Here is a 25,152-nt window from a genome sequence, read left to right on the forward strand (position 1 = left end):
GGGCTCGTCCGGGATTTGAACCCGGGACCTCTCGCACCCTAAGCGAGAATCATACCCCTAGACCAACGAGCCTGGGCACAGAAATGCAACGGCTCCGACCCTGCTCGGAGGATTGGTGACAGAGAGTGGGAGACTACATCCCAAAGCAAGAAACTGCACATGGTGCTCTCTTTTGCAGTACGACTAGAGTCATTTGCATGGTCTTCATCGAACATGACATAAAAAGCCTCTATCCTTTAGACATTTTGGCCCAGATTTACAAGAAAATGACTAAGCGCGACGCTGTGCCAAATTTGCAAGCCCCACGTGCCGTCATTTTCAAAATGCAGGAAAGCGCCGTATTTAGTAGAATACAGCGCACCCCTGTGCTTCCCCCTGCGCCAGCTCTAAATTAGCTGCTGAGCGCCAACGCAGCCGTTCTTGCACCATGGTACAAGGATGACTGCGTTGAGGGGGAAATTGTTTTTGTGCAGGAAGGGACACCTTCCTGCCCAAAAAAAAAATCTTCAATGGTGATTTGCTCTTACTTCTATGTGTGCTGCAGAATGCATCACACATAGCAAGAGCAAAAACAAGGAGAAATGAAAACATTTCTCCTCAGTGCGCCACTCTAACGACACCCCTGGGATGGCGTTGGATTTTGGCGCTGACGCAGATTTACGCCAACTCCTAAATCTGGAGCAGCATCAAAATGCTATGGTGTTGCTGTGGCACACTCCCAACAACACCCATTGCACGCCCCTTCCAGGGAACGTGCTGCGTGCTAAGGGGCCGTATTTACAAGGTGGTGTTAAGCCACAAAAAGTGGCTGAACGCCATCTTGTAAATACCGCGCAGTGCATAGTGCCACCGGGGCGTCACTAAAAGTGATGCTCCGGTGGCGATAGGGCCTTGTAAGTCTGGCACTTTATTTGCTCAAGGTGTGTGTTCTTGGTGAGGGCAGGAAAGCTATTTTCGCTCTCGTACCTTCCTTCCTTGGCTGGCTTGAATGCTGTAGGCTCAGGCTTCATTGCAAAGGTCAAACAGTGAGCAACTGACTGCCGTAAGCTGGCGCAACTCCTCTTGGTGAGCTGTGACAGATGCCCCAGGAGCGTAGTACCTCACGATGGTGAGGGATAGACACAGTCTCTTTTATCTCAGCTTGCCTGTCAGGTGAGGCAGGAAATGCAAATACTGTGAAAAAGCCCAGCGACTCGAACCAGGGACCTTTCGCATGTGAGGTGCGCATGATAACCACTACACTACACAAGCAGACACACTTGCCGGCTTGCTTCATGTGGCTATGCATTGTACTGGAACCACCACACTATGGAAACAGACACACCTGCTTGCTTTATGTGGCTATGCATTGGACTGGGATGCAAGGATGAGGGCCAATGTTCATGACGCTCAAAGCTGAGCCTTCCGGAACACAATCTCTTCCCTTGGAAGAAAGGAACTGGGATCACTTTCATTCCAAGAGGTGATTTCAGAACTGGACCCGAAATTACCATGGAGAAGCACTGTGCATTTAATGTTCCTACGAGCACTGCTGCTCCAGCACAGAAAAGCAGTTGCAAAGAAATCTCGCATACCTTCATGATGCTGAACCGTCTCGACGCCAGTATAAAGCATGTATTGCATTGCAACATGACATCTTACAAGAGTGAAAAGCAGAAATACTCCTGTTTAAAACACAGACTGAACCTCTAAAGGTAGGGGTTTGTCTGGGATTTGAACCGAGGTCCTCTCACACCCGAAGCGAGAATCATACCCCTATACCAACTAGACTGCCGCTGCATAGTCATTTGAAACATCTTCTGAAGCGTCTTTCAGAAAAGCAGGGCCATTTGGAGGCTCTCTCTCTCTAAGCGTGCCATAGCAATTGATGTTTTCTGTCAAGGATTTTTTGTTTGTCTCTAGCAAGGCAAGAGGTAGTCAAAATGCCCTGTGCCAGTGAGCTGAACTAGGGGACTGATGTGAAAAGCAGACCCTTTCTGGTAGTTGTAACCCGCTGCTAGTCATGGACCCTTGCACCTTAGATTTCCCAACCAGAAGCACTGAAGGGCCTGCTAGCTCTTGAGCCAGAGGAGCATGCCTCTTGGATTCAAGCACACTTGCTCGGTCAGCGCTCGATCAGGCTCGATCAGGCGAGATTTATATTAGTGGCTCATAGGCCTGAAACACTCACCTGGGAGACGCAGGGTGGCTGATTTCCCGGAATGGCCCTTGATGGGGAAATCACCTCCTTTCCCCCGCCTCATTTCAGAATTGTGTGCTAGTCGCAAGACAGTGTTCAGGGGTTCATGGGTACTGCCTACTCCCAGCTGCCTCTCTGTCTTCTTCATGTAAATTGCAAGTCACGAGGAGGCACCATTGCCAATATGCTCCGCCCACCTAACCAAGAAACCTAGTTTGAGCTTGTCTGCCTGTGTTGTTGCAGGGGCAGAGTCTTCTTTGCCCAAAAGGTGGCAGGAGAGCCTCACTTCAAACGATAGAATCAACTGCTTAAGTAGAAACCAGCATGGTAGTTACTGTCATAAAGTGCAGCTCTAACAGAAGGTGTGCCTGAGACGCCCCTTCCAGTAATACACAGAATTTTGATTGAGGGCCCAGCCGATGGGTTGGTGGATTTCTCCTCACATGCCACAGCAGCTTCCAAAGATAGTGGTGTGAGGAGCTGGCTCTGCAAGCAGAGCAAGATTTAAGGGAAGAAAATACACCTGTCAGAAGTGGGATTTGAACCCACGCCTCCATGAAGAGACCAGAAGGCTCAGCTTCACTGAAGATCAAGCTCTCTTGAGTCTGGCGCCTTAGACCACTCGGCCATCCTGACAGCCAAAACAGTGTGCAGGTCGGACTCTTCAGTCTGCACTTGTTGATTTTGCCGCTTGCAATGTTCCTATCAAAGTCACAGCTTTAAAGGCCCCACAATATAACATGGCCAAGAAAAAAAAAAAAAAGCAGAACAAGAAACAATGCACATGCACGACCACCGAGGGATGCAGATAACTTTTTAGCGTCCTGCAATAGTAAAGCACGTTTTACACAGGTCACAAGTTTTTAAAGGTCATTTCTGTCTAAGTGTGCATTGAGAGAGACTGAGGTTTTAGGGAGCAAACACAAAAGCTGCTGCTGCCAAGTGTTTCTGCCCGGTCTCAAACCGGGGACTTTTCGCGTGTGAGGCGAACGTGATAACCACTACACTACAGAAACAAGCTTGCTGATTTGACTGAAGGAGCACAGTTCCCCTCATATGTTTGCACGATTTCCTCTATACTTTATCAGCAGTTGCTCGGAATGCGAGGGGTAAGTGTGAAAATTGCAGCGGTGTCGGCCAGCATGCATACACTCAGACGTCCTGAAAAATCCCATAGCTGCGGGCAGAGACAGACAAATATCTGATGCCTAAATGCCAGGAAGGAGAGCCTGTGAAATCATCACACAGGGCGCACTGAGAGCAAGCAGGAAGGAAGCCAAGGCATTGTAATCCATTTTTCGCCTGAGGCAAAAAATATGTTTTGCGCAACAATGCTTCGAGTAAAATGAGAAATGTTGAGGGGTTGTGTATTTTGAGCAGGATTTGATTGTTTTCCGCTAAAATGGGCTCGTCCGGGATTTGAACCCGGGACCTCTCGCACCCTAAGCGAGAATCATACCCCTAGACCAACGAGCCTGGGCACAGAAATGCAACGGCTCCGACCCTGCTCGGAGGATTGGTGACAGAGAGTGGGAGACTACATCCCAAAGCAAGAAACTGCACATGGTGCTCTCTTTTGCAGTACGACTAGAGTCATTTGCATGGTCTTCATCGAACATGACATAAAAAGCCTCTATCCTTTAGACATTTTGGCCCAGATTTACAAGAAAATGACTAAGCGCGACGCTGTGCCAAATTTGCAAGCCCCACGTGCCGTCATTTTCAAAATGCAGGAAAGCGCCGTATTTAGTAGAATACAGCGCACCCCTGTGCTTCCCCCTGCGCCAGCTCTAAATTAGCTGCTGAGCGCCAACGCAGCCGTTCTTGCACCATGGTACAAGGATGACTGCGTTGAGGGGGAAATTGTTTTTGTGCAGGAAGGGACACCTTCCTGCCCAAAAAAAAAATCTTCAATGGTGATTTGCTCTTACTTCTATGTGTGCTGCAGAATGCATCACACATAGCAAGAGCAAAAACAAGGAGAAATGAAAACATTTCTCCTCAGTGCGCCACTCTAACGACACCCCTGGGATGGCGTTGGATTTTGGCGCTGACGCAGATTTACGCCAACTCCTAAATCTGGAGCAGCATCAAAATGCTATGGTGTTGCTGTGGCACACTCCCAACAACACCCATTGCACGCCCCTTCCAGGGAACGCGCTGCGTGCTAAGGGGCCGTATTTACAAGGTGGTGTTAAGCCACAAAAAGTGGCTGAACGCCATCTTGTAAATACCGCGCAGTGCATAGTGCCACCGGGGCGTCACTAAAAGTGATGCTCCGGTGGCGATAGGGCCTTGTAAGTCTGGCACTTTATTTGCTCAAGGTGTGTGTTCTTGGTGAGGGCAGGAAAGCTATTTTCGCTCTCGTACCTTCCTTCCTTGGCTGGCTTGAATGCTGTAGGCTCAGGCTTCATTGCAAAGGTCAAACAGTGAGCAACTGACTGCCGTAAGCTGGCGCAACTCCTCTTGGTGAGCTGTGACAGATGCCCCAGGAGCGTAGTACCTCACGATGGTGAGGGATAGACACAGTCTCTTTTATCTCAGCTTGCCTGTCAGGTGAGGCAGGAAATGCAAATACTGTGAAAAAGCCCAGCGACTCGAACCAGGGACCTTTCGCATGTGAGGTGCGCATGATAACCACTACACTACACAAGCAGACACACTTGCCGGCTTGCTTCATGTGGCTATGCATTGTACTGGAACCACCACACTATGGAAACAGACACACCTGCTTGCTTTATGTGGCTATGCATTGGACTGGGATGCAAGGATGAGGGCCAATGTTCATGACGCTCAAAGCTGAGCCTTCCGGAACACAATCTCTTCCCTTGGAAGAAAGGAACTGGGATCACTTTCATTCCAAGAGGTGATTTCAGAACTGGACCCGAAATTACCATGGAGAAGCACTGTGCATTTAATGTTCCTACGAGCACTGCTGCTCCAGCACAGAAAAGCAGTTGCAAAGAAATCTCGCATACCTTCATGATGCTGAACCGTCTCGACGCCAGTATAAAGCATGTATTGCATTGCAACATGACATCTTACAAGAGTGAAAAGCAGAAATACTCCTGTTTAAAACACAGACTGAACCTCTAAAGGTAGGGGTTTGTCTGGGATTTGAACCGAGGTCCTCTCACACCCGAAGCGAGAATCATACCCCTATACCAACTAGACTGCCGCTGCATAGTCATTTGAAACATCTTCTGAAGCGTCTTTCAGAAAAGCAGGGCCATTTGGAGGCTCTCTCTCTCTCAGCGTGCCATAGCAATTGATGTTTTCTGTCAAGGATTTTTTGTTTGTCTCTAGCAAGGCAAGAGGTAGTCAAAATGCCCTGTGCCAGTGAGCTGAACTAGGGGACTGATGTGAAAAGCAGACCCTTTCTGGTAGTTGTAACCCGCTGCTAGTCATGGACCCTTGCACCTTAGATTTCCCAACCAGAAGCACTGAAGGGCCTGCTAGCTCTTGAGCCAGAGGAGCATGCCTCTTGGATTCAAGCACACTTGCTCGGTCAGCGCTCGATCAGGCGAGATTTATATTAGTGGCTCATAGGCCTGAAACACTCACCTGGGAGACGCAGGGTGGCTGATTTCCCGGAATGGCCCTTGATGGGGAAATCACCTCCTTTCCCCCGCCTCATTTCAGAATTGTGTGCTAGTCGCAAGACAGTGTTCAGGGGTTCATGGGTACTGCCTACTCCCAGCTGCCTCTCTGTCTTCTTCATGTAAATTGCAAGTCACGAGGAGGCACCATTGCCAATATGCTCCGCCCACCTAACCAAGAAACCTAGTTTGAGCTTGTCTGCCTGTGTTGTTGCAGGGGCAGAGTCTTCTTTGCCCAAAAGGTGGCAGGAGAGCCTCACTTCAAACGATAGAATCAACTGCTTAAGTAGAAACCAGCATGGTAGTTACTGTCATAAAGTGCAGCTCTAACAGAAGGTGTGCCTGAGACGCCCCTTCCAGTAATACACAGAATTTTGATTGAGGGCCCAGCCGATGGGTTGGTGGATTTCTCCTCACATGCCACAGCAGCTTCCAAAGATAGTGGTGTGAGGAGCTGGCTCTGCAAGCAGAGCAAGATTTAAGGGAAGAAAATACACCTGTCAGAAGTGGGATTTGAACCCACGCCTCCATGAAGAGACCAGAAGGCTCAGCTTCACTGAAGATCAAGCTCTCTTGAGTCTGGCGCCTTAGACCACTCGGCCATCCTGACAGCCAAAACAGTGTGCAGGTCGGACTCTTCAGTCTGCACTTGTTGATTTTGCCGCTTGCAATGTTCCTATCAAAGTCACAGCTTTAAAGGCCCCACAATATAACATGGCCAAGAAAAAAAAAAAAAAACAGAACAAGAAACAATGCACATGCACGACCACCGAGGGATGCAGATAACTTTTTAGCGTCCTGCAATAGTAAAGCACGTTTTACACAGGTCACAAGTTTTTAAAGGTCATTTCTGTCTAAGTGTGCATTGAGAGAGACTGAGGTTTTAGGGAGCAAACACAAAAGCTGCTGCTGCCAAGTGTTTCTGCCCGGTCTCAAACCGGGGACTTTTCGCGTGTGAGGCGAACGTGATAACCACTACACTACAGAAACAAGCTTGCTGATTTGACTGAAGGAGCACAGTTCCCCTCATATGTTTGCACGATTTCCTCTATACTTTATCAGCAGTTGCTCGGAATGCGAGGGGTAAGTGTGAAAATTGCAGCGGTGTCGGCCAGCATGCATACACTCAGACGTCCTGAAAAATCCCATAGCTGCGGGCAGAGACAGACAAATATCTGATGCCTAAATGCCAGGAAGGAGAGCCTGTGAAATCATCACACAGGGCGCACTGAGAGCAAGCAGGAAGGAAGCCAAGGCATTGTAATCCATTTTTCGCCTGAGGCAAAAAATATGTTTTGCGCAACAATGCTTCGAGTAAAATGAGAAATGTTGAGGGGTTGTGTATTTTGAGCAGGATTTGATTGTTTTCCGCTAAAATGGGCTCGTCCGGGATTTGAACCCGGGACCTCTCGCACCCTAAGCGAGAATCATACCCCTAGACCAACGAGCCTGGGCACAGAAATGCAACGGCTCCGACCCTGCTCGGAGGATTGGTGACAGAGAGTGGGAGACTACATCCCAAAGCAAGAAACTGCACATGGTGCTCTCTTTTGCAGTACGACTAGAGTCATTTGCATGGTCTTCATCGAACATGACATAAAAAGCCTCTATCCTTTAGACATTTTGGCCCAGATTTACAAGAAAATGACTAAGCGCGACGCTGTGCCAAATTTGCAAGCCCCACGTGCCGTCATTTTCAAAATGCAGGAAAGCGCCGTATTTAGTAGAATACAGCGCACCCCTGTGCTTCCCCCTGCGCCAGCTCTAAATTAGCTGCTGAGCGCCAACGCAGCCGTTCTTGCACCATGGTACAAGGATGACTGCGTTGAGGGGGAAATTGTTTTTGTGCAGGAAGGGACACCTTCCTGCCCAAAAAAAAAATCTTCAATGGTGATTTGCTCTTACTTCTATGTGTGCTGCAGAATGCATCACACATAGCAAGAGCAAAAACAAGGAGAAATGAAAACATTTCTCCTCAGTGCGCCACTCTAACGACACCCCTGGGATGGCGTTGGATTTTGGCGCTGACGCAGATTTACGCCAACTCCTAAATCTGGAGCAGCATCAAAATGCTATGGTGTTGCTGTGGCACACTCCCAACAACACCCATTGCACGCCCCTTCCAGGGAACGTGCTGCGTGCTAAGGGGCCGTATTTACAAGGTGGTGTTAAGCCACAAAAAGTGGCTGAACGCCATCTTGTAAATACCGCGCAGTGCATAGTGCCACCGGGGCGTCACTAAAAGTGATGCTCCGGTGGCGATAGGGCCTTGTAAGTCTGGCACTTTATTTGCTCAAGGTGTGTGTTCTTGGTGAGGGCAGGAAAGCTATTTTCGCTCTCGTACCTTCCTTCCTTGGCTGGCTTGAATGCTGTAGGCTCAGGCTTCATTGCAAAGGTCAAACAGTGAGCAACTGACTGCCGTAAGCTGGCGCAACTCCTCTTGGTGAGCTGTGACAGATGCCCCAGGAGCGTAGTACCTCACGATGGTGAGGGATAGACACAGTCTCTTTTATCTCAGCTTGCCTGTCAGGTGAGGCAGGAAATGCAAATACTGTGAAAAATCCCAGCGACTCGAACCAGGGACCTTTCGCATGTGAGGTGCGCATGATAACCACTACACTACACAAGCAGACACACTTGCCGGCTTGCTTCATGTGGCTATGCATTGTACTGGAACCACCACACTATGGAAACAGACACACCTGCTTGCTTTATGTGGCTATGCATTGGACTGGGATGCAAGGATGAGGGCCAATGTTCATGACGCTCAAAGCTGAGCCTTCCGGAACACAATCTCTTCCCTTGGAAGAAAGGAACTGGGATCACTTTCATTCCAAGAGGTGATTTCAGAACTGGACCCGAAATTACCATGGAGAAGCACTGTGCATTTAATGTTCCTACGAGCACTGCTGCTCCAGCACAGAAAAGCAGTTGCAAAGAAATCTCGCATACCTTCATGATGCTGAACCGTCTCGACGCCAGTATAAAGCATGTATTGCATTGCAACATGACATCTTACAAGAGTGAAAAGCAGAAATACTCCTGTTTAAAACACAGACTGAACCTCTAAAGGTAGGGGTTTGTCTGGGATTTGAACCGAGGTCCTCTCACACCCGAAGCGAGAATCATACCCCTATACCAACTAGACTGCCGCTGCATAGTCATTTGAAACATCTTCTGAAGCGTCTTTCAGAAAAGCAGGGCCATTTGGAGGCTCTCTCTCTCTAAGCGTGCCATAGCAATTGATGTTTTCTGTCAAGGATTTTTTGTTTGTCTCTAGCAAGGCAAGAGGTAGTCAAAATGCCCTGTGCCAGTGAGCTGAACTAGGGGACTGATGTGAAAAGCAGACCCTTTCTGGTAGTTGTAACCCGCTGCTAGTCATGGACCCTTGCACCTTAGATTTCCCAACCAGAAGCACTGAAGGGCCTGCTAGCTCTTGAGCCAGAGGAGCATGCCTCTTGGATTCAAGCACACTTGCTCGGTCAGCGCTCGATCAGGCTCGATCAGGCGAGATTTATATTAGTGGCTCATAGGCCTGAAACACTCACCTGGGAGACGCAGGGTGGCTGATTTCCCGGAATGGCCCTTGATGGGGAAATCACCTCCTTTCCCCCGCCTCATTTCAGAATTGTGTGCTAGTCGCAAGACAGTGTTCAGGGGTTCATGGGTACTGCCTACTCCCAGCTGCCTCTCTGTCTTCTTCATGTAAATTGCAAGTCACGAGGAGGCACCATTGCCAATATGCTCCGCCCACCTAACCAAGAAACCTAGTTTGAGCTTGTCTGCCTGTGTTGTTGCAGGGGCAGAGTCTTCTTTGCCCAAAAGGTGGCAGGAGAGCCTCACTTCAAACGATAGAATCAACTGCTTAAGTAGAAACCAGCATGGTAGTTACTGTCATAAAGTGCAGCTCTAACAGAAGGTGTGCCTGAGACGCCCCTTCCAGTAATACACAGAATTTTGATTGAGGGCCCAGCCGATGGGTTGGTGGATTTCTCCTCACATGCCACAGCAGCTTCCAAAGATAGTGGTGTGAGGAGCTGGCTCTGCAAGCAGAGCAAGATTTAAGGGAAGAAAATACACCTGTCAGAAGTGGGATTTGAACCCACGCCTCCATGAAGAGACCAGAAGGCTCAGCTTCACTGAAGATCAAGCTCTCTTGAGTCTGGCGCCTTAGACCACTCGGCCATCCTGACAGCCAAAACAGTGTGCAGGTCGGACTCTTCAGTCTGCACTTGTTGATTTTGCCGCTTGCAATGTTCCTATCAAAGTCACAGCTTTAAAGGCCCCACAATATAACATGGCCAAGAAAAAAAAAAAAAAACAGAACAAGAAACAATGCACATGCACGACCACCGAGGGATGCAGATAACTTTTTAGCGTCCTGCAATAGTAAAGCACGTTTTACACAGGTCACAAGATTTTAAAGGTCATTTCTGTCTAAGTGTGCATTGAGAGAGACTGAGGTTTTAGGGAGCAAACACAAAAGCTGCTGCTGCCAAGTGTTTCTGCCCGGTCTCAAACCGGGGACTTTTCGCGTGTGAGGCGAACGTGATAACCACTACACTACAGAAACAAGCTTGCTGATTTGACTGAAGGAGCACAGTTCCCCTCATATGTTTGCACGATTTCCTCTATACTTTATCAGCAGTTGCTCGGAATGCGAGGGGTAAGTGTGAAAATTGCAGCGGTGTCGGCCAGCATGCATACACTCAGACGTCCTGAAAAATCCCATAGCTGCGGGCAGAGACAGACAAATATCTGATGCCTAAATGCCAGGAAGGAGAGCCTGTGAAATCATCACACAGGGCGCACTGAGAGCAAGCAGGAAGGAAGCCAAGGCATTGTAATCCATTTTTCGCCTGAGGCAAAAAATATGTTTTGCGCAACAATGCTTCGAGTAAAATGAGAAATGTTGAGGGGTTGTGTATTTTGAGCAGGATTTGATTGTTTTCCGCTAAAATGGGCTCGTCCGGGATTTGAACCCGGGACCTCTCGCACCCTAAGCGAGAATCATACCCCTAGACCAACGAGCCTGGGCACAGAAATGCAACGGCTCCGACCCTGCTCGGAGGATTGGTGACAGAGAGTGGGAGACTACATCCCAAAGCAAGAAACTGCACATGGTGCTCTCTTTTGCAGTACGACTAGAGTCATTTGCATGGTCTTCATCGAACATGACATAAAAAGCCTCTATCCTTTAGACATTTTGGCCCAGATTTACAAGAAAATGACTAAGCGCGACGCTGTGCCAAATTTGCAAGCCCCACGTGCCGTCATTTTCAAAATGCAGGAAAGCGCCGTATTTAGTAGAATACAGCGCACCCCTGTGCTTCCCCCTGCGCCAGCTCTAAATTAGCTGCTGAGCGCCAACGCAGCCGTTCTTGCACCATGGTACAAGGATGACTGCGTTGAGGGGGAAATTGTTTTTGTGCAGGAAGGGACACCTTCCTGCCCAAAAAAAAAATCTTCAATGGTGATTTGCTCTTACTTCTATGTGTGCTGCAGAATGCATCACACATAGCAAGAGCAAAAACAAGGAGAAATGAAAACATTTCTCCTCAGTGCGCCACTCTAACGACACCCCTGGGATGGCGTTGGATTTTGGCGCTGACGCAGATTTACGCCAACTCCTAAATCTGGAGCAGCATCAAAATGCTATGGTGTTGCTGTGGCACACTCCCAACAACACCCATTGCACGCCCCTTCCAGGGAACGCGCTGCGTGCTAAGGGGCCGTATTTACAAGGTGGTGTTAAGCCACAAAAAGTGGCTGAACGCCATCTTGTAAATACCGCGCAGTGCATAGTGCCACCGGGGCGTCACTAAAAGTGATGCTCCGGTGGCGATAGGGCCTTGTAAGTCTGGCACTTTATTTGCTCAAGGTGTGTGTTCTTGGTGAGGGCAGGAAAGCTATTTTCGCTCTCGTACCTTCCTTCCTTGGCTGGCTTGAATGCTGTAGGCTCAGGCTTCATTGCAAAGGTCAAACAGTGAGCAACTGACTGCCGTAAGCTGGCGCAACTCCTCTTGGTGAGCTGTGACAGATGCCCCAGGAGCGTAGTACCTCACGATGGTGAGGGATAGACACAGTCTCTTTTATCTCAGCTTGCCTGTCAGGTGAGGCAGGAAATGCAAATACTGTGAAAAAGCCCAGCGACTCGAACCAGGGACCTTTCGCATGTGAGGTGCGCATGATAACCACTACACTACACAAGCAGACACACTTGCCGGCTTGCTTCATGTGGCTATGCATTGTACTGGAACCACCACACTATGGAAACAGACACACCTGCTTGCTTTATGTGGCTATGCATTGGACTGGGATGCAAGGATGAGGGCCAATGTTCATGACGCTCAAAGCTGAGCCTTCCGGAACACAATCTCTTCCCTTGGAAGAAAGGAACTGGGATCACTTTCATTCCAAGAGGTGATTTCAGAACTGGACCCGAAATTACCATGGAGAAGCACTGTGCATTTAATGTTCCTACGAGCACTGCTGCTCCAGCACAGAAAAGCAGTTGCAAAGAAATCTCGCATACCTTCATGATGCTGAACCGTCTCGACGCCAGTATAAAGCATGTATTGCATTGCAACATGACATCTTACAAGAGTGAAAAGCAGAAATACTCCTGTTTAAAACACAGACTGAACCTCTAAAGGTAGGGGTTTGTCTGGGATTTGAACCGAGGTCCTCTCACACCCGAAGCGAGAATCATACCCCTATACCAACTAGACTGCCGCTGCATAGTCATTTGAAACATCTTCTGAAGCGTCTTTCAGAAAAGCAGGGCCATTTGGAGGCTCTCTCTCTCTAAGCGTGCCATAGCAATTGATGTTTTCTGTCAAGGATTTTTTGTTTGTCTCTAGCAAGGCAAGAGGTAGTCAAAATGCCCTGTGCCAGTGAGCTGAACTAGGGGACTGATGTGAAAAGCAGACCCTTTCTGGTAGTTGTAACCCGCTGCTAGTCATGGACCCTTGCACCTTAGATTTCCCAACCAGAAGCACTGAAGGGCCTGCTAGCTCTTGAGCCAGAGGAGCATGCCTCTTGGATTCAAGCACACTTGCTCGGTCAGCGCTCGATCAGGCTCGATCAGGCGAGATTTATATTAGTGGCTCATAGGCCTGAAACACTCACCTGGGAGACGCAGGGTGGCTGATTTCCCGGAATGGCCCTTGATGGGGAAATCACCTCCTTTCCCCCGCCTCATTTCAGAATTGTGTGCTAGTCGCAAGACAGTGTTCAGGGGTTCATGGGTACTGCCTACTCCCAGCTGCCTCTCTGTCTTCTTCATGTAAATTGCAAGTCACGAGGAGGCACCATTGCCAATATGCTCCGCCCACCTAACCAAGAAACCTAGTTTGAGCTTGTCTGCCTGTGTTGTTGCAGGGGCAGAGTCTTCTTTGCCCAAAAGGTGGCAGGAGAGCCTCACTTCAAACGATAGAATCAACTGCTTAAGTAGAAACCAGCATGGTAGTTACTGTCATAAAGTGCAGCTCTAACAGAAGGTGTGCCTGAGACGCCCCTTCCAGTAATACACAGAATTTTGATTGAGGGCCCAGCCGATGGGTTGGTGGATTTCTCCTCACATGCCACAGCAGCTTCCAAAGATAGTGGTGTGAGGAGCTGGCTCTGCAAGCAGAGCAAGATTTAAGGGAAGAAAATACACCTGTCAGAAGTGGGATTTGAACCCACGCCTCCATGAAGAGACCAGAAGGCTCAGCTTCACTGAAGATCAAGCTCTCTTGAGTCTGGCGCCTTAGACCACTCGGCCATCCTGACAGCCAAAACAGTGTGCAGGTCGGACTCTTCAGTCTGCACTTGTTGATTTTGCCGCTTGCAATGTTCCTATCAAAGTCACAGCTTTAAAGGCCCCACAATATAACATGGCCAAGAAAAAAAAAAAAAAACAGAACAAGAAACAATGCACATGCACGACCACCGAGGGATGCAGATAACTTTTTAGCGTCCTGCAATAGTAAAGCACGTTTTACACAGGTCACAAGTTTTTAAAGGTCATTTCTGTCTAAGTGTGCATTGAGAGAGACTGAGGTTTTAGGGAGCAAACACAAAAGCTGCTGCTGCCAAGTGTTTCTGCCCGGTCTCAAACCGGGGACTTTTCGCGTGTGAGGCGAACGTGATAACCACTACACTACAGAAACAAGCTTGCTGATTTGACTGAAGGAGCACAGTTCCCCTCATATGTTTGCACGATTTCCTCTATACTTTATCAGCAGTTGCTCGGAATGCGAGGGGTAAGTGTGAAAATTGCAGCGGTGTCGGCCAGCATGCATACACTCAGACGTCCTGAAAAATCCCATAGCTGCGGGCAGAGACAGACAAATATCTGATGCCTAAATGCCAGGAAGGAGAGCCTGTGAAATCATCACACAGGGCGCACTGAGAGCAAGCAGGAAGGAAGCCAAGGCATTGTAATCCATTTTTCGCCTGAGGCAAAAAATATGTTTTGCGCAACAATGCTTCGAGTAAAATGAGAAATGTTGAGGGGTTGTGTATTTTGAGCAGGATTTGATTGTTTTCCGCTAAAATGGGCTCGTCCGGGATTTGAACCCGGGACCTCTCGCACCCTAAGCGAGAATCATACCCCTAGACCAACGAGCCTGGGCACAGAAATGCAACGGCTCCGACCCTGCTCGGAGGATTGGTGACAGAGAGTGGGAGACTACATCCCAAAGCAAGAAACTGCACATGGTGCTCTCTTTTGCAGTACGACTAGAGTCATTTGCATGGTCTTCATCGAACATGACATAAAAAGCCTCTATCCTTTAGACATTTTGGCCCAGATTTACAAGAAAATGACTAAGCGCGACGCTGTGCCAAATTTGCAAGCCCCACGTGCCGTCATTTTCAAAATGCAGGAAAGCGCCGTATTTAGTAGAATACAGCGCACCCCTGTGCTTCCCCCTGCGCCAGCTCTAAATTAGCTGCTGAGCGCCAACGCAGCCGTTCTTGCACCATGGTACAAGGATGACTGCGTTGAGGGGGAAATTGTTTTTGTGCAGGAAGGGACACCTTCCTGCCCAAAAAAAAAATCTTCAATGGTGATTTGCTCTTACTTCTATGTGTGCTGCAGAATGCATCACACATAGCAAGAGCAAAAACAAGGAGAAATGAAAACATTTCTCCTCAGTGCGCCACTCTAACGACACCCCTGGGATGGCGTTGGATTTTGGCGCTGACGCAGATTTACGCCAACTCCTAAATCTGGAGCAGCATCAAAATGCTATGGTGTTGCTGTGGCACACTCCCAACAACACCCATTGCACGCCCCTTCCAGGGAACGCGCTGCGTGCTAAGGGGCCGTATTTACAAGGTGGTGTTAAGCCACAAAAAGTGGCTGAACGCCTTCTTGTAAATACCGCGCAGTGCATAGTGCCACCGGGGCGTCACTAAAAGTGATGCTCCGGTGGCGATAGGGCCTTGTAAGTCTGGCACTTTATTTGCTCAAGGTGTGTGTTCTTGGTGAGGGCAGGAAAGCTATTTTCGCTCTCGTACCTTCCTTCCTTGGCTGGCTTGAATGCTGTAGGCTCAGGCTTCATTGCAAAGGTCAAACAGTGAGCAACTGACTGCCGTAAGCTGGCGCAACTCCTCTTGGTGAGCTGTGACAGATGCCCCAGGAGCGTAGTACCTCACGATGGTGAGGGATAGACACAGTCTCTTTTATCTCAGCTTGCCTGTCAGGTGAGGCAGGAAATGCAAATACTGTGAAAAAGCCCAGCGACTCGAACCAGGGACCTTTCGCATGTGAGGTGCGCATGATAACCACTACACTACACAAGCAGACACACTTGCCGGCTTGCTTCATGTGGCTATGCATTGTACTGGAACCACCACACTATGGAAACAGACACACCTGCTTGCTTTATGTGGCTATGCATTGGACTGGGATGCAAGGATGAGGGCCAATGTTCATGACGCTCAAAGCTGAGCCTTCCGGAACACAATCTCTTCCCTTGGAAGAAAGGAACTGGGATCACTTTAATTCCAAGAGGTGATTTCAGAACTGGACCCGAAATTACCATGGAGAAGCACTGTGCATTTAATGTTCCTACGAGCACTGCTGCTCCAGCACAGAAAAGCAGTTGCAAAGAAATCTCGCATACCTTCATGATGCTGAACCGTCTCGACGCCAGTATAAAGCATGTATTGCATTGCAACATGACATCTTACAAGAGTGAAAAGCAGAAATACTCCTGTTTAAAACACAGACTGAACCTCTAAAGGTAGGGGTTTGTCTGGGATTTGAACCGAGGTCCTCTCACACCCGAAGCGAGAATCATACCCCTATACCAACTAGACTGCCGCTGCATAGTCATTTGAAACATCTTCTGAAGCGTCTTTCAGAAAAGCAGGGCCATTTGGAGGCTCTCTCTCTCTAAGCGTGCCATAGCAATTGATGTTTTCTGTCAAGGATTTTTTGTTTGTCTCTAGCAAGGCAAGAGGTAGTCAAAATGCCCTGTGCCAGTGAGCTGAACTAGGGGACTGATGTGAAAAGCAGACCCTTTCTGGTAGTTGTAACCCGCTGCTAGTCATGGACCCTTGCACCTTAGATTTCCCAACCAGAAGCACTGAAGGGCCTGCTAGCTCTTGAGCCAGAGGAGCATGCCTCTTGGATTCAAGCACACTTGCTCGGTCAGCGCTCGATTAGGCTCGATCAGGCGAGATTTATATTAGTGGCTCATAGGCCTGAAACACTCACCTGGGAGACGCAGGGTGGCTGATTTCCCGGAATGGCCCTTGATGGGGAAATCACCTCCTTTCCCCCGCCTCATTTCAGAATTGTGTGCTAGTCGCAAGACAGTGTTCAGGGGTTCATGGGTACTGCCTACTCCCAGCTGCCTCTCTGTCTTCTTCATGTAAATTGCAAGTCACGAGGAGGCACCATTGCCAATATGCTCCGCCCACCTAACCAAGAAACCTAGTTTGAGCTTGTCTGCCTGTGTTGTTGCAGGGGCAGAGTCTTCTTTGCCCAAAAGGTGGCAGGAGAGCCTCACTTCAAACGATAGAATCAACTGCTTAAGTAGAAACCAGCATGGTAGTTACTGTCATAAAGTGCAGCTCTAACAGAAGGTGTGCCTGAGACGCCCCTTCCAGTAATACACAGAATTTTGATTGAGGGCCCAGCCGATGGGTTGGTGGATTTCTCCTCACATGCCACAGCAGCTTCCAAAGATAGTGGTGTGAGGAGCTGGCTCTGCAAGCAGAGCAAGATTTAAGGGAAGAAAATACACCTGTCAGAAGTGGGATTTGAACCCACGCCTCCATGAAGAGACCAGAAGGCTCAGCTTCACTGAAGATCAAGCTCTCTTGAGTCTGGCGCCTTAGACCACTCGGCCATCCTGACAGCCAAAACAGTGTGCAGGTCGGACTCTTCAGTCTGCACTTGTTGATTTTGCCGCTTGCAATGTTCCTATCAAAGTCACAGCTTTAAAGGCCCCACAATATAACATGGCCAAGAAAAAAAAAAAAAAACAGAACAAGAAACAATGCACATGCACGACCACCGAGGGATGCAGATAACTTTTTAGCGTCCTGCAATAGTAAAGCACGTTTTACACAGGTCACAAGTTTTTAAAGGTCATTTCTGTCTAAGTGTGCATTGAGAGAGACTGAGGTTTTAGGGAGCAAACACAAAAGCTGCTGCTGCCAAGTGTTTCTGCCCGGTCTCAAACCGGGGACTTTTCGCGTGTGAGGCGAACGTGATAACCACTACACTACAGAAACAAGCTTGCTGATTTGACTGAAGGAGCACAGTTCCCCTCATATGTTTGCACGATTTCCTCTATACTTTATCAGCAGTTGCTCGGAATGCGAGGGGTAAGTGTGAAAATTGCAGCGGTGTCGGCCAGCATGCATACACTCAGACGTCCTGAAAAATCCCATAGCTGCGGGCAGAGACAGACAAATATCTGATGCCTAAATGCCAGGAAGGAGAGCCTGTGAAATCATCACACAGGGCGCACTGAGAGCAAGCAGGAAGGAAGCCAAGGCATTGTAATCCATTTTTCGCCTGAGGCAAAAAATATGTTTTGCGCAACAATGCTTCGAGTAAAATGAGAAATGTTGAGGGGTTGTGTATTTTGAGCAGGATTTGATTGTTTTCCGCTAAAATGGGCTTGTCCGGGATTTGAACCCGGGACCTCTCGCACCCTAAGCGAGAATCATACCCCTAGACCAACGAGCCTGGGCACAGAAATTTAACGGCTCCGAACCTGCTCGGAGGATTGGTGACAGAGAGTGGGAGACTACATCCCAAAGCAAGAAACTGCACATGGTGCTCTCTTTTGCAGTACGACTAGAGTCATTTGCATGGTCTTCATCGAACATGACATAAAAAGCCTCTATCCTTTAGACATTTTGGCCCAGATTTACAAGAAAATGACTAAGCGCGACGCTGTGCCAAATTTGCAAGCCCCACGTGCCGTCATTTTCAAAATGCAGGAAAGCGCCGTATTTAGTAGAATACAGCGCACCCCTGTGCTTCCCCCTGCGCCAGCTCTAAATTAGCTGCTGAGCGCCAACGCAGCCGTTCTTGCACCATGGTACAAGGATGACTGCGTTGAGGGGGAAATTGTTTTTGTGCAGGAAGGGACACCTTCCTGCCCAAAAAAAAAATCTTCAATGGTGATTTGCTCTTACTTCTATGTGTGCTGCAGAATGCATCACACATAGCAAGAGCAAAAACAAGGAGAAATGAAAACATTTCTCCTCAGTGCGCCACTCTAACGACACCCCTGGGATGGCGTTGGATTTTGGCGCTGACGCAGATTTACGCCAACTCCTAAATCTGGAGCAGCATCAAAATGCTATGGTGTTGCTGTGGCACACTCCCAACAACACCCATTGCACGCCCCTTCCAGGGAACGCGCTGCGTGCTAAGGGGCCGTATTTACAAGGTGGTGTTAAGCCACAAAAAGTGGCTGAACGCCATCTTGTAAATACCGCGCAGTGCATAGTGCCACCGGGGCGTCACTAAAAGTGATGCTCCGGTGGCGATAGGGCCTTGTAAGTCTGGCACTTTATTTGCTCAAGGTGTGTGTTCTTGGTGAGGGCAGGAAAGCTATTTTCGCTCTCGTACCTTCCTTCCTTGGCTGGCTTGAATGCTGTAGGCTCAGGCTTCATTGCAAAGGTCAAACAGTGAGCAACTGACTGCCGTAAGCTGGCGCAACTCCTCTTGGTGAGCTGTGACAGATGCCCCAGGAGCGTAGTACCTCACGATGGTGAGGGATAGACACAGTCTCTTTTATCTCAGCTTGCCTGTCAGGTGAGGCAGGAAATGCAAATACTGTGAAAAAGCCCAGCGACTCGAACCAGGGACCTTTCGCATGTGAGGTGCGCATGATAACCACTACACTACACAAGCAGACACACTTGCCGGCTTGCTTCATGTGGCTATGCATTGTACTGGAACCACCACACTATGGAAACAGACACACCTGCTTGCTTTATGTGGCTATGCATTGGACTGGGATGCAAGGATGAGGGCCAATGTTCATGACGCTCAAAGCTGAGCCTTCCGGAACACAATCTCTTCCCTTGGAAGAAAGGAACTGGGATCACTTTCATTCCAAGAGGTGATTTCAGAACTGGACCCGAAATTACCATGGAGAAGCACTGTGCATTTAATGTTCCTACGAGCACTGCTGCTCCAGCACAGAAAAGCAGTTGCAAAGAAATCTCGCATACCTTCATGATGCTGAACCGTCTCGACGCCAGTATAAAGCATGTATTGCATTGCAACATGACATCTTACAAGAGTGAAAAGCAGAAATACTCCTGTTTAAAACACAGACTGAACCTCTAAAGGTAGGGGTTTGTCTGGGATTTGAACCGAGGTCCTCTCACACCCGAAGCGAGAATCATACCCCTATACCAACTAGACTGCCGCTGCATAGTCATTTAAAACATCTTCTGAAGCGTCTTTCAGAAAAGCAGGGCCATTTGGAGGCTCTCTCTCTCTAAGCGTGCCATAGCAATTGATGTTTTCTGTCAAGGATTTTTTGTTTGTCTCTAGCAAGGCAAGAGGTAGTCAAAATGCCCTGTGCCAGTGAGCTGAACTAGGGGACTGATGTGAAAAGCAGACCCTTTCTGGTAGTTGTAACCCGCTGCTAGTCATGGACCCTTGCACCTTAGATTTCCCAAGCAGAAGCACTGAAGGGCCTGCTAGCTCTTGAGCCAGAGGAGCATGCCTCTTGGATTCAAGCACACTTGCTCGGTCAGCGCTCGATCAGGCTCGATCAGGCGAGATTTATATTAGTGGCTCATAGGCCTGAAACACTCACCTGGGAGACGCAGGGTGGCTGATTTCCCGGAATGGCCCTTGATGGGGAAATCACCTCCTTTCCCCCGCCTCATTTCAGAATTGTGTGCTAGTCGCAAGACAGTGTTCAGGGGTTCATGGGTACTGCCTACTCCCAGCTGCCTCTCTGTCTTCTTCATGTAAATTGCAAGTCACGAGGAGGCACCATTGCCAATATGCTCCGCCCACCTAACCAAGAAACCTAGTTTGAGCTTGTCTGCCTGTGTTGTTGCAGGGGCAGAGTCTTCTTTGCCCAAAAGGTGGCAGGAGAGCCTCACTTCAAACGATAGAATCAACTGCTTAAGTAGAAACCAGCATGGTAGTTACTGTCATAAAGTGCAGCTCTAACAGAAGGTGTGCCTGAGACGCCCCTTCCAGTAATACACAGAATTTTGATTGAGGGCCCAGCCGATGGGTTGGTGGATTTCTCCTCACATGCCACAGCAGCTTCCAAAGATAGTGGTGTGAGGAGCTGGCTCTGCAAGCAGAGCAAGATTTAAGGGAAGAAAATACACCTGTCAGAAGTGGGATTTGAACCCACGCCTCCATGAAGAGACCAGAAGGCTCAGCTTCACTGAAGATCAAGCTCTCTTGAGTCTGGCGCCTTAGACCACTCGGCCATCCTGACAGCCAAAACAGTGTGCAGGTCGGACTCTTCAGTCTGCACTTGTTGATTTTGCCGCTTGCAATGTTCCTATCAAAGTCACAGCTTTAAAGGCCCCACAATATAACATGGCCAAGAAAAAAAAAAAAAAACAGAACAAGAAACAATGCACATGCACGACCACCGAGGGATGCAGATAACTTTTTAGCGTCCTGCAATAGTAAAGCACGTTTTACACAGGTCACAAGTTTTTAAAGGTCATTTCTGTCTAAGTGTGCATTGAGAGAGACTGAGGTTTTAGGGAGCAAACACAAAAGCTGCTGCTGCCAAGTGTTTCTGCCCGGTCTCAAACCGGGGACTTTTCGCGTGTGAGGCGAACGTGATAACCACTACACTACAGAAACAAGCTTGCTGATTTGACTGAAGGAGCACAGTTCCCCTCATATGTTTGCACGATTTCCTCTATACTTTATCAGCAGTTGCTCGGAATGCGAGGGGTAAGTGTGAAAATTGCAGCGGTGTCGGCCAGCATGCATACACTCAGACGTCCTGAAAAATCCCATAGCTGCGGGCAGAGACAGACAAATATCTGATGCCTAAATGCCAGGAAGGAGAGCCTGTGAAATCATCACACAGGGCGCACTGAGAGCAAGCAGGAAGGAAGCCAAGGCATTGTAATCCATTTTTCGCCTGAGGCAAAAAATATGTTTTGCGCAACAATGCTTCGAGTAAAATGAGAAATGTTGAGGGGTTGTGTATTTTGAGCAGGATTTGATTGTTTTCCGCTAAAATGGGCTCGTCCGGGATTTGAATCCGGGACCTCTCGCACCCTAAGCGAGAATCATACCCCTAGACCAACGAGCCTGGGCACAGAAATGCAACGGCTCCGACCCTGCTCGGAGGATTGGTGACAGAGAGTGGGAGACTACATCCCAAAGCAAGAAACTGCACATGGTGCTCTCTTTTGCAGTACGACTAGAGTCATTTGCATGGTCTTCATCGAACATGACATAAAAAGCCTCTATCCTTTAGACATTTTGGCCCAGATTTACAAGAAAATGACTAAGCGCGACGCTGTGCCAAATTTGCAAGCCCCACGTGCCGTCATTTTCAAAATGCAGGAAAGCGCCGTATTTAGTAGAATACAGCGCACCCCTGTGCTTCCCCCTGCGCCAGCTCTAAATTAGCTGCTGAGCGCCAACGCAGCCGTTCTTGCACCATGGTACAAGGATGACTGCGTTGAGGGGGAAATTGTTTTTGTGCAGGAAGGGACACCTTCCTGCCCAAAAAAAAAATCTTCAATGGTGATTTGCTCTTACTTCTATGTGTGCTGCAGAATGCATCACACATAGCAAGAGCAAAAACAAGGAGAAATGAAAACATTTCTCCTCAGTGCGCCACTCTAACGACACCCCTGGGATGGCGTTGGATTTTGGCGCTGACGCAGATTTACGCCAACTCCTAAATCTGGAGCAGCATCAAAATGCTATGGTGTTGCTGTGGCACACTCCCAACAACACCCATTGCACGCCCCTTCCAGGGAACGCGCTGCGTGCTAAGGGGCCGTATTTACAAGGTGGTGTTAAGCCACAAAAAGTGGCTGAACGCCATCTTGTAAATACCGCGCAGTGCATAGTGCCACCGGGGCGTCACTAAAAGTGATGCTCCGGTGGCGATAGGGCCTTGTAAGTCTGGCACTTTATTTGCTCAAGGTGTGTGTTCTTGGTGAGGGCAGGAAAGCTATTTTCGCTCTCGTACCTTCCTTCCTTGGCTGGCTTGAATGCTGTAGGCTCAGGCTTCATTGCAAAGGTCAAACAGTGAGCAACTGACTGCCGTAAGCTGGCGCAACTCCTCTTGGTGAGCTGTGACAGATGCCCCAGGAGCGTAGTACCTCACGATGGTGAGGGATAGACACAGTCTCTTTTATCTCAGCTTGCCTGTCAGGTGAGGCAGGAAATGCAAATACTGTGAAAAAGCCCAGCGACTCGAACCAGGGACCTTTCGCATGTGAGGTGCGCATGATAACCACTACACTACACAAGCAGACACACTTGCCGGCTTGCTTCATGTGGCTATGCATTGTACTGGAACCACCACACTATGGAAACAGACACACCTGCTTGCTTTATGTGGCTATGCATTGGACTGGGATGCAAGGATGAGGGCCAATGTTCATGACGCTCAAAGCTGAGCTTTCCGGAACACAATCTCTTCCCTTGGAAGAAAGGAACTGGGATCACTTTAATTCCAAGAGGTGATTTCAGAACTGGACCCGAAATTACCATGGAGAAGCACTGTGCATTTAATGTTCCTACGAGCACTGCTGCTCCAGCACAGAAAAGCAGTTGCAAAGAAATCTCGCATACCTTCATGATGCTGAACCGTCTCGACGCCAGTATAAAGCATGTATTGCATTGCAACATGACATCTTACAAGAGTGAAAAGCAGAAATACTCCTGTTTAAAACACAGACTGAACCTCTAAAGGTAGGGGTTTGTCTGGGATTTGAACCGAGGTCCTCTCACACCCGAAGCGAGAATCATACCCCTATACCAACTAGACTGCCGCTGCATAGTCATTTGAAACATCTTCTGAAGCGTCTTTCAGAAAAGCAGGGCCATTTGGAGGCTCTCTCTCTCTAAGCGTGCCATAGCAATTGATGTTTTCTGTCAAGGATTTTTTGTTTGTCTCTAGCAAGGCAAGAGGTAGTCAAAATGCCCTGTGCCAGTGAGCTGAACTAGGGGACTGATGTGAAAAGCAGACCCTTTCTGGTAGTTGTAACCCGCTGCTAGTCATGGACCCTTGCACCTTAGATTTCCCAACCAGAAGCACTGAAGGGCCTGCTAGCTCTTGAGCCAGAGGAGCATGCCTCTTGGATTCAAGCACACTTGCTCGGTCAGCGCTCGATCAGGCTCGATCAGGCGAGATTTATATTAGTGGCTCATAGGCCTGAAACACTCACCTGGGAGACGCAGGGTGGCTGATTTCCCGGAATGGCCCTTGATGGGGAAATCACCTCCTTTCCCCCGCCTCATTTCAGAATTGTGTGCTAGTCGCAAGACAGTGTTCAGGGGTTCATGGGTACTGCCTACTCCCAGCTGCCTCTCTGTCTTCTTCATGTAAATTGCAAGTCACGAGGAGGCACCATTGCCAATATGCTCCGCCACCTAACCAAGAAACCTAGTTTGAGCTTGTCTGCCTGTGTTGTTGCAGGGGCAGAGTCTTCTTTGCCCAAAAGGTGGCAGGAGAGCCTCACTTCAAACGATAGAATCAACTGCTTAAGTAGAAACCAGCATGGTAGTTACTGTCATAAAGTGCAGCTCTAACAGAAGGTGTGCCTGAGACGCCCCTTCCAGTAATACACAGAATTTTGATTGAGGGCCCAGCCGATGGGTTGGTGGATTTCTCCTCACATGCCACAGCAGCTTCCAAAGATAGTGGTGTGAGGAGCTGGCTCTGCAAGCAGAGCAAGATTTAAGGGAAGAAAATACACCTGTCAGAAGTGGGATTTGAACCCACGCCTCCATGAAGAGACCAGAAGGCTCAGCTTCACTGAAGATCAAGCTCTCTTGAGTCTGGCGCCTTAGACCACTCGGCCATCCTGACAGCCAAAACAGTGTGCAGGTCGGACTCTTCAGTCTGCACTTGTTGATTTTGCCGCTTGCAATGTTCCTATCAAAGTCACAGCTTTAAAGGCCCCACAATATAACATGGCCAAGAAAAAAAAAAAAAAACAGAACAAGAAACAATGCACATGCACGACCACCGAGGGATGCAGATAACTTTTTAGCGTCCTGCAATAGTAAAGCACGTTTTACACAGGTCACAAGTTTTTAAAGGTCATTTCTGTCTAAGTGTGCATTGAGAGAGACTGAGGTTTTAGGGAGCAAACACAAAAGCTGCTGCTGCCAAGTGTTTCTGCCCGGTCTCAAACCGGGGACTTTTCGCGTGTGAGGCAAACGTGATAACCACTACACTACAGAAACAAGCTTGCTGATTTGACTGAAGGAGCACAGTTCCCCTCATATGTTTGCACGATTTCCTCTATACTTTATCAGCAGTTGCTCGGAATGCGAGGGGTAAGTGTGAAAATTGCAGCGGTGTCGGCCAGCATGCATACACTCAGACGTCCTGAAAAATCCCATAGCTGCGGGCAGAGACAGACAAATATCTGATGCCTAAATGCCAGGAAGGAGAGCCTGTGAAATCATCACACAGGGCGCACTGAGAGCAAGCAGGAAGGAAGCCAAGGCATTGTAATCCATTTTTCGCCTGAGGCAAAAAATATGTTTTGCGCAACAATGCTTCGAGTAAAATGAGAAATGTTGAGGGGTTGTGTATTTTGAGCAGGATTTGATTGTTTTCCGCTAAAATGGGCTCGTCCGGGATTTGAACCCGGGACCTCTCGCACCCTAAGCGAGAATCATACCCCTAGACCAACGAGCCTGGGCACAGA

At 48.7% G+C, this 25,152-nt stretch overlaps 7 non-coding genes across 7 annotated transcripts; all 7 read right to left on the reverse strand.

Moving 5' to 3' along the window:
* TRNAP-AGG (transfer RNA proline (anticodon AGG)) lies at positions 1-72 on the reverse strand. Its single transcript has one exon. It is a non-coding gene; the product is annotated as a tRNA-Pro (tRNA).
* A 3,511-nt stretch (positions 73-3,583) lies between these two features.
* TRNAP-AGG (transfer RNA proline (anticodon AGG)) lies at positions 3,584-3,655 on the reverse strand. Its single transcript has one exon. It is a non-coding gene; the product is annotated as a tRNA-Pro (tRNA).
* A 3,501-nt stretch (positions 3,656-7,156) lies between these two features.
* On the reverse strand, positions 7,157-7,228 carry TRNAP-AGG (transfer RNA proline (anticodon AGG)). Its single transcript has one exon. It is a non-coding gene; the product is annotated as a tRNA-Pro (tRNA).
* Positions 7,229-10,739: 3,511 nt separating this feature from the next.
* Positions 10,740-10,811, reverse strand: TRNAP-AGG (transfer RNA proline (anticodon AGG)). The gene has a single exon. It is a non-coding gene; the product is annotated as a tRNA-Pro (tRNA).
* A 3,511-nt stretch (positions 10,812-14,322) lies between these two features.
* On the reverse strand, positions 14,323-14,394 carry TRNAP-AGG (transfer RNA proline (anticodon AGG)). Its single transcript has one exon. It is a non-coding gene; the product is annotated as a tRNA-Pro (tRNA).
* A 3,511-nt stretch (positions 14,395-17,905) lies between these two features.
* Positions 17,906-17,977, reverse strand: TRNAP-AGG (transfer RNA proline (anticodon AGG)). The gene has a single exon. It is a non-coding gene; the product is annotated as a tRNA-Pro (tRNA).
* Positions 17,978-25,070: 7,093 nt separating this feature from the next.
* On the reverse strand, positions 25,071-25,142 carry TRNAP-AGG (transfer RNA proline (anticodon AGG)). Its single transcript has one exon. It is a non-coding gene; the product is annotated as a tRNA-Pro (tRNA).
* Positions 25,143-25,152: the final 10 nt, after the last annotated feature.

The sequence above is a fragment of the Pleurodeles waltl genome, unplaced genomic scaffold (genome assembly GCF_031143425.1).
Source record: "Pleurodeles waltl isolate 20211129_DDA unplaced genomic scaffold, aPleWal1.hap1.20221129 scaffold_72, whole genome shotgun sequence".
Lineage (NCBI taxonomy): Eukaryota > Metazoa > Chordata > Amphibia > Caudata > Salamandridae > Pleurodeles > Pleurodeles waltl.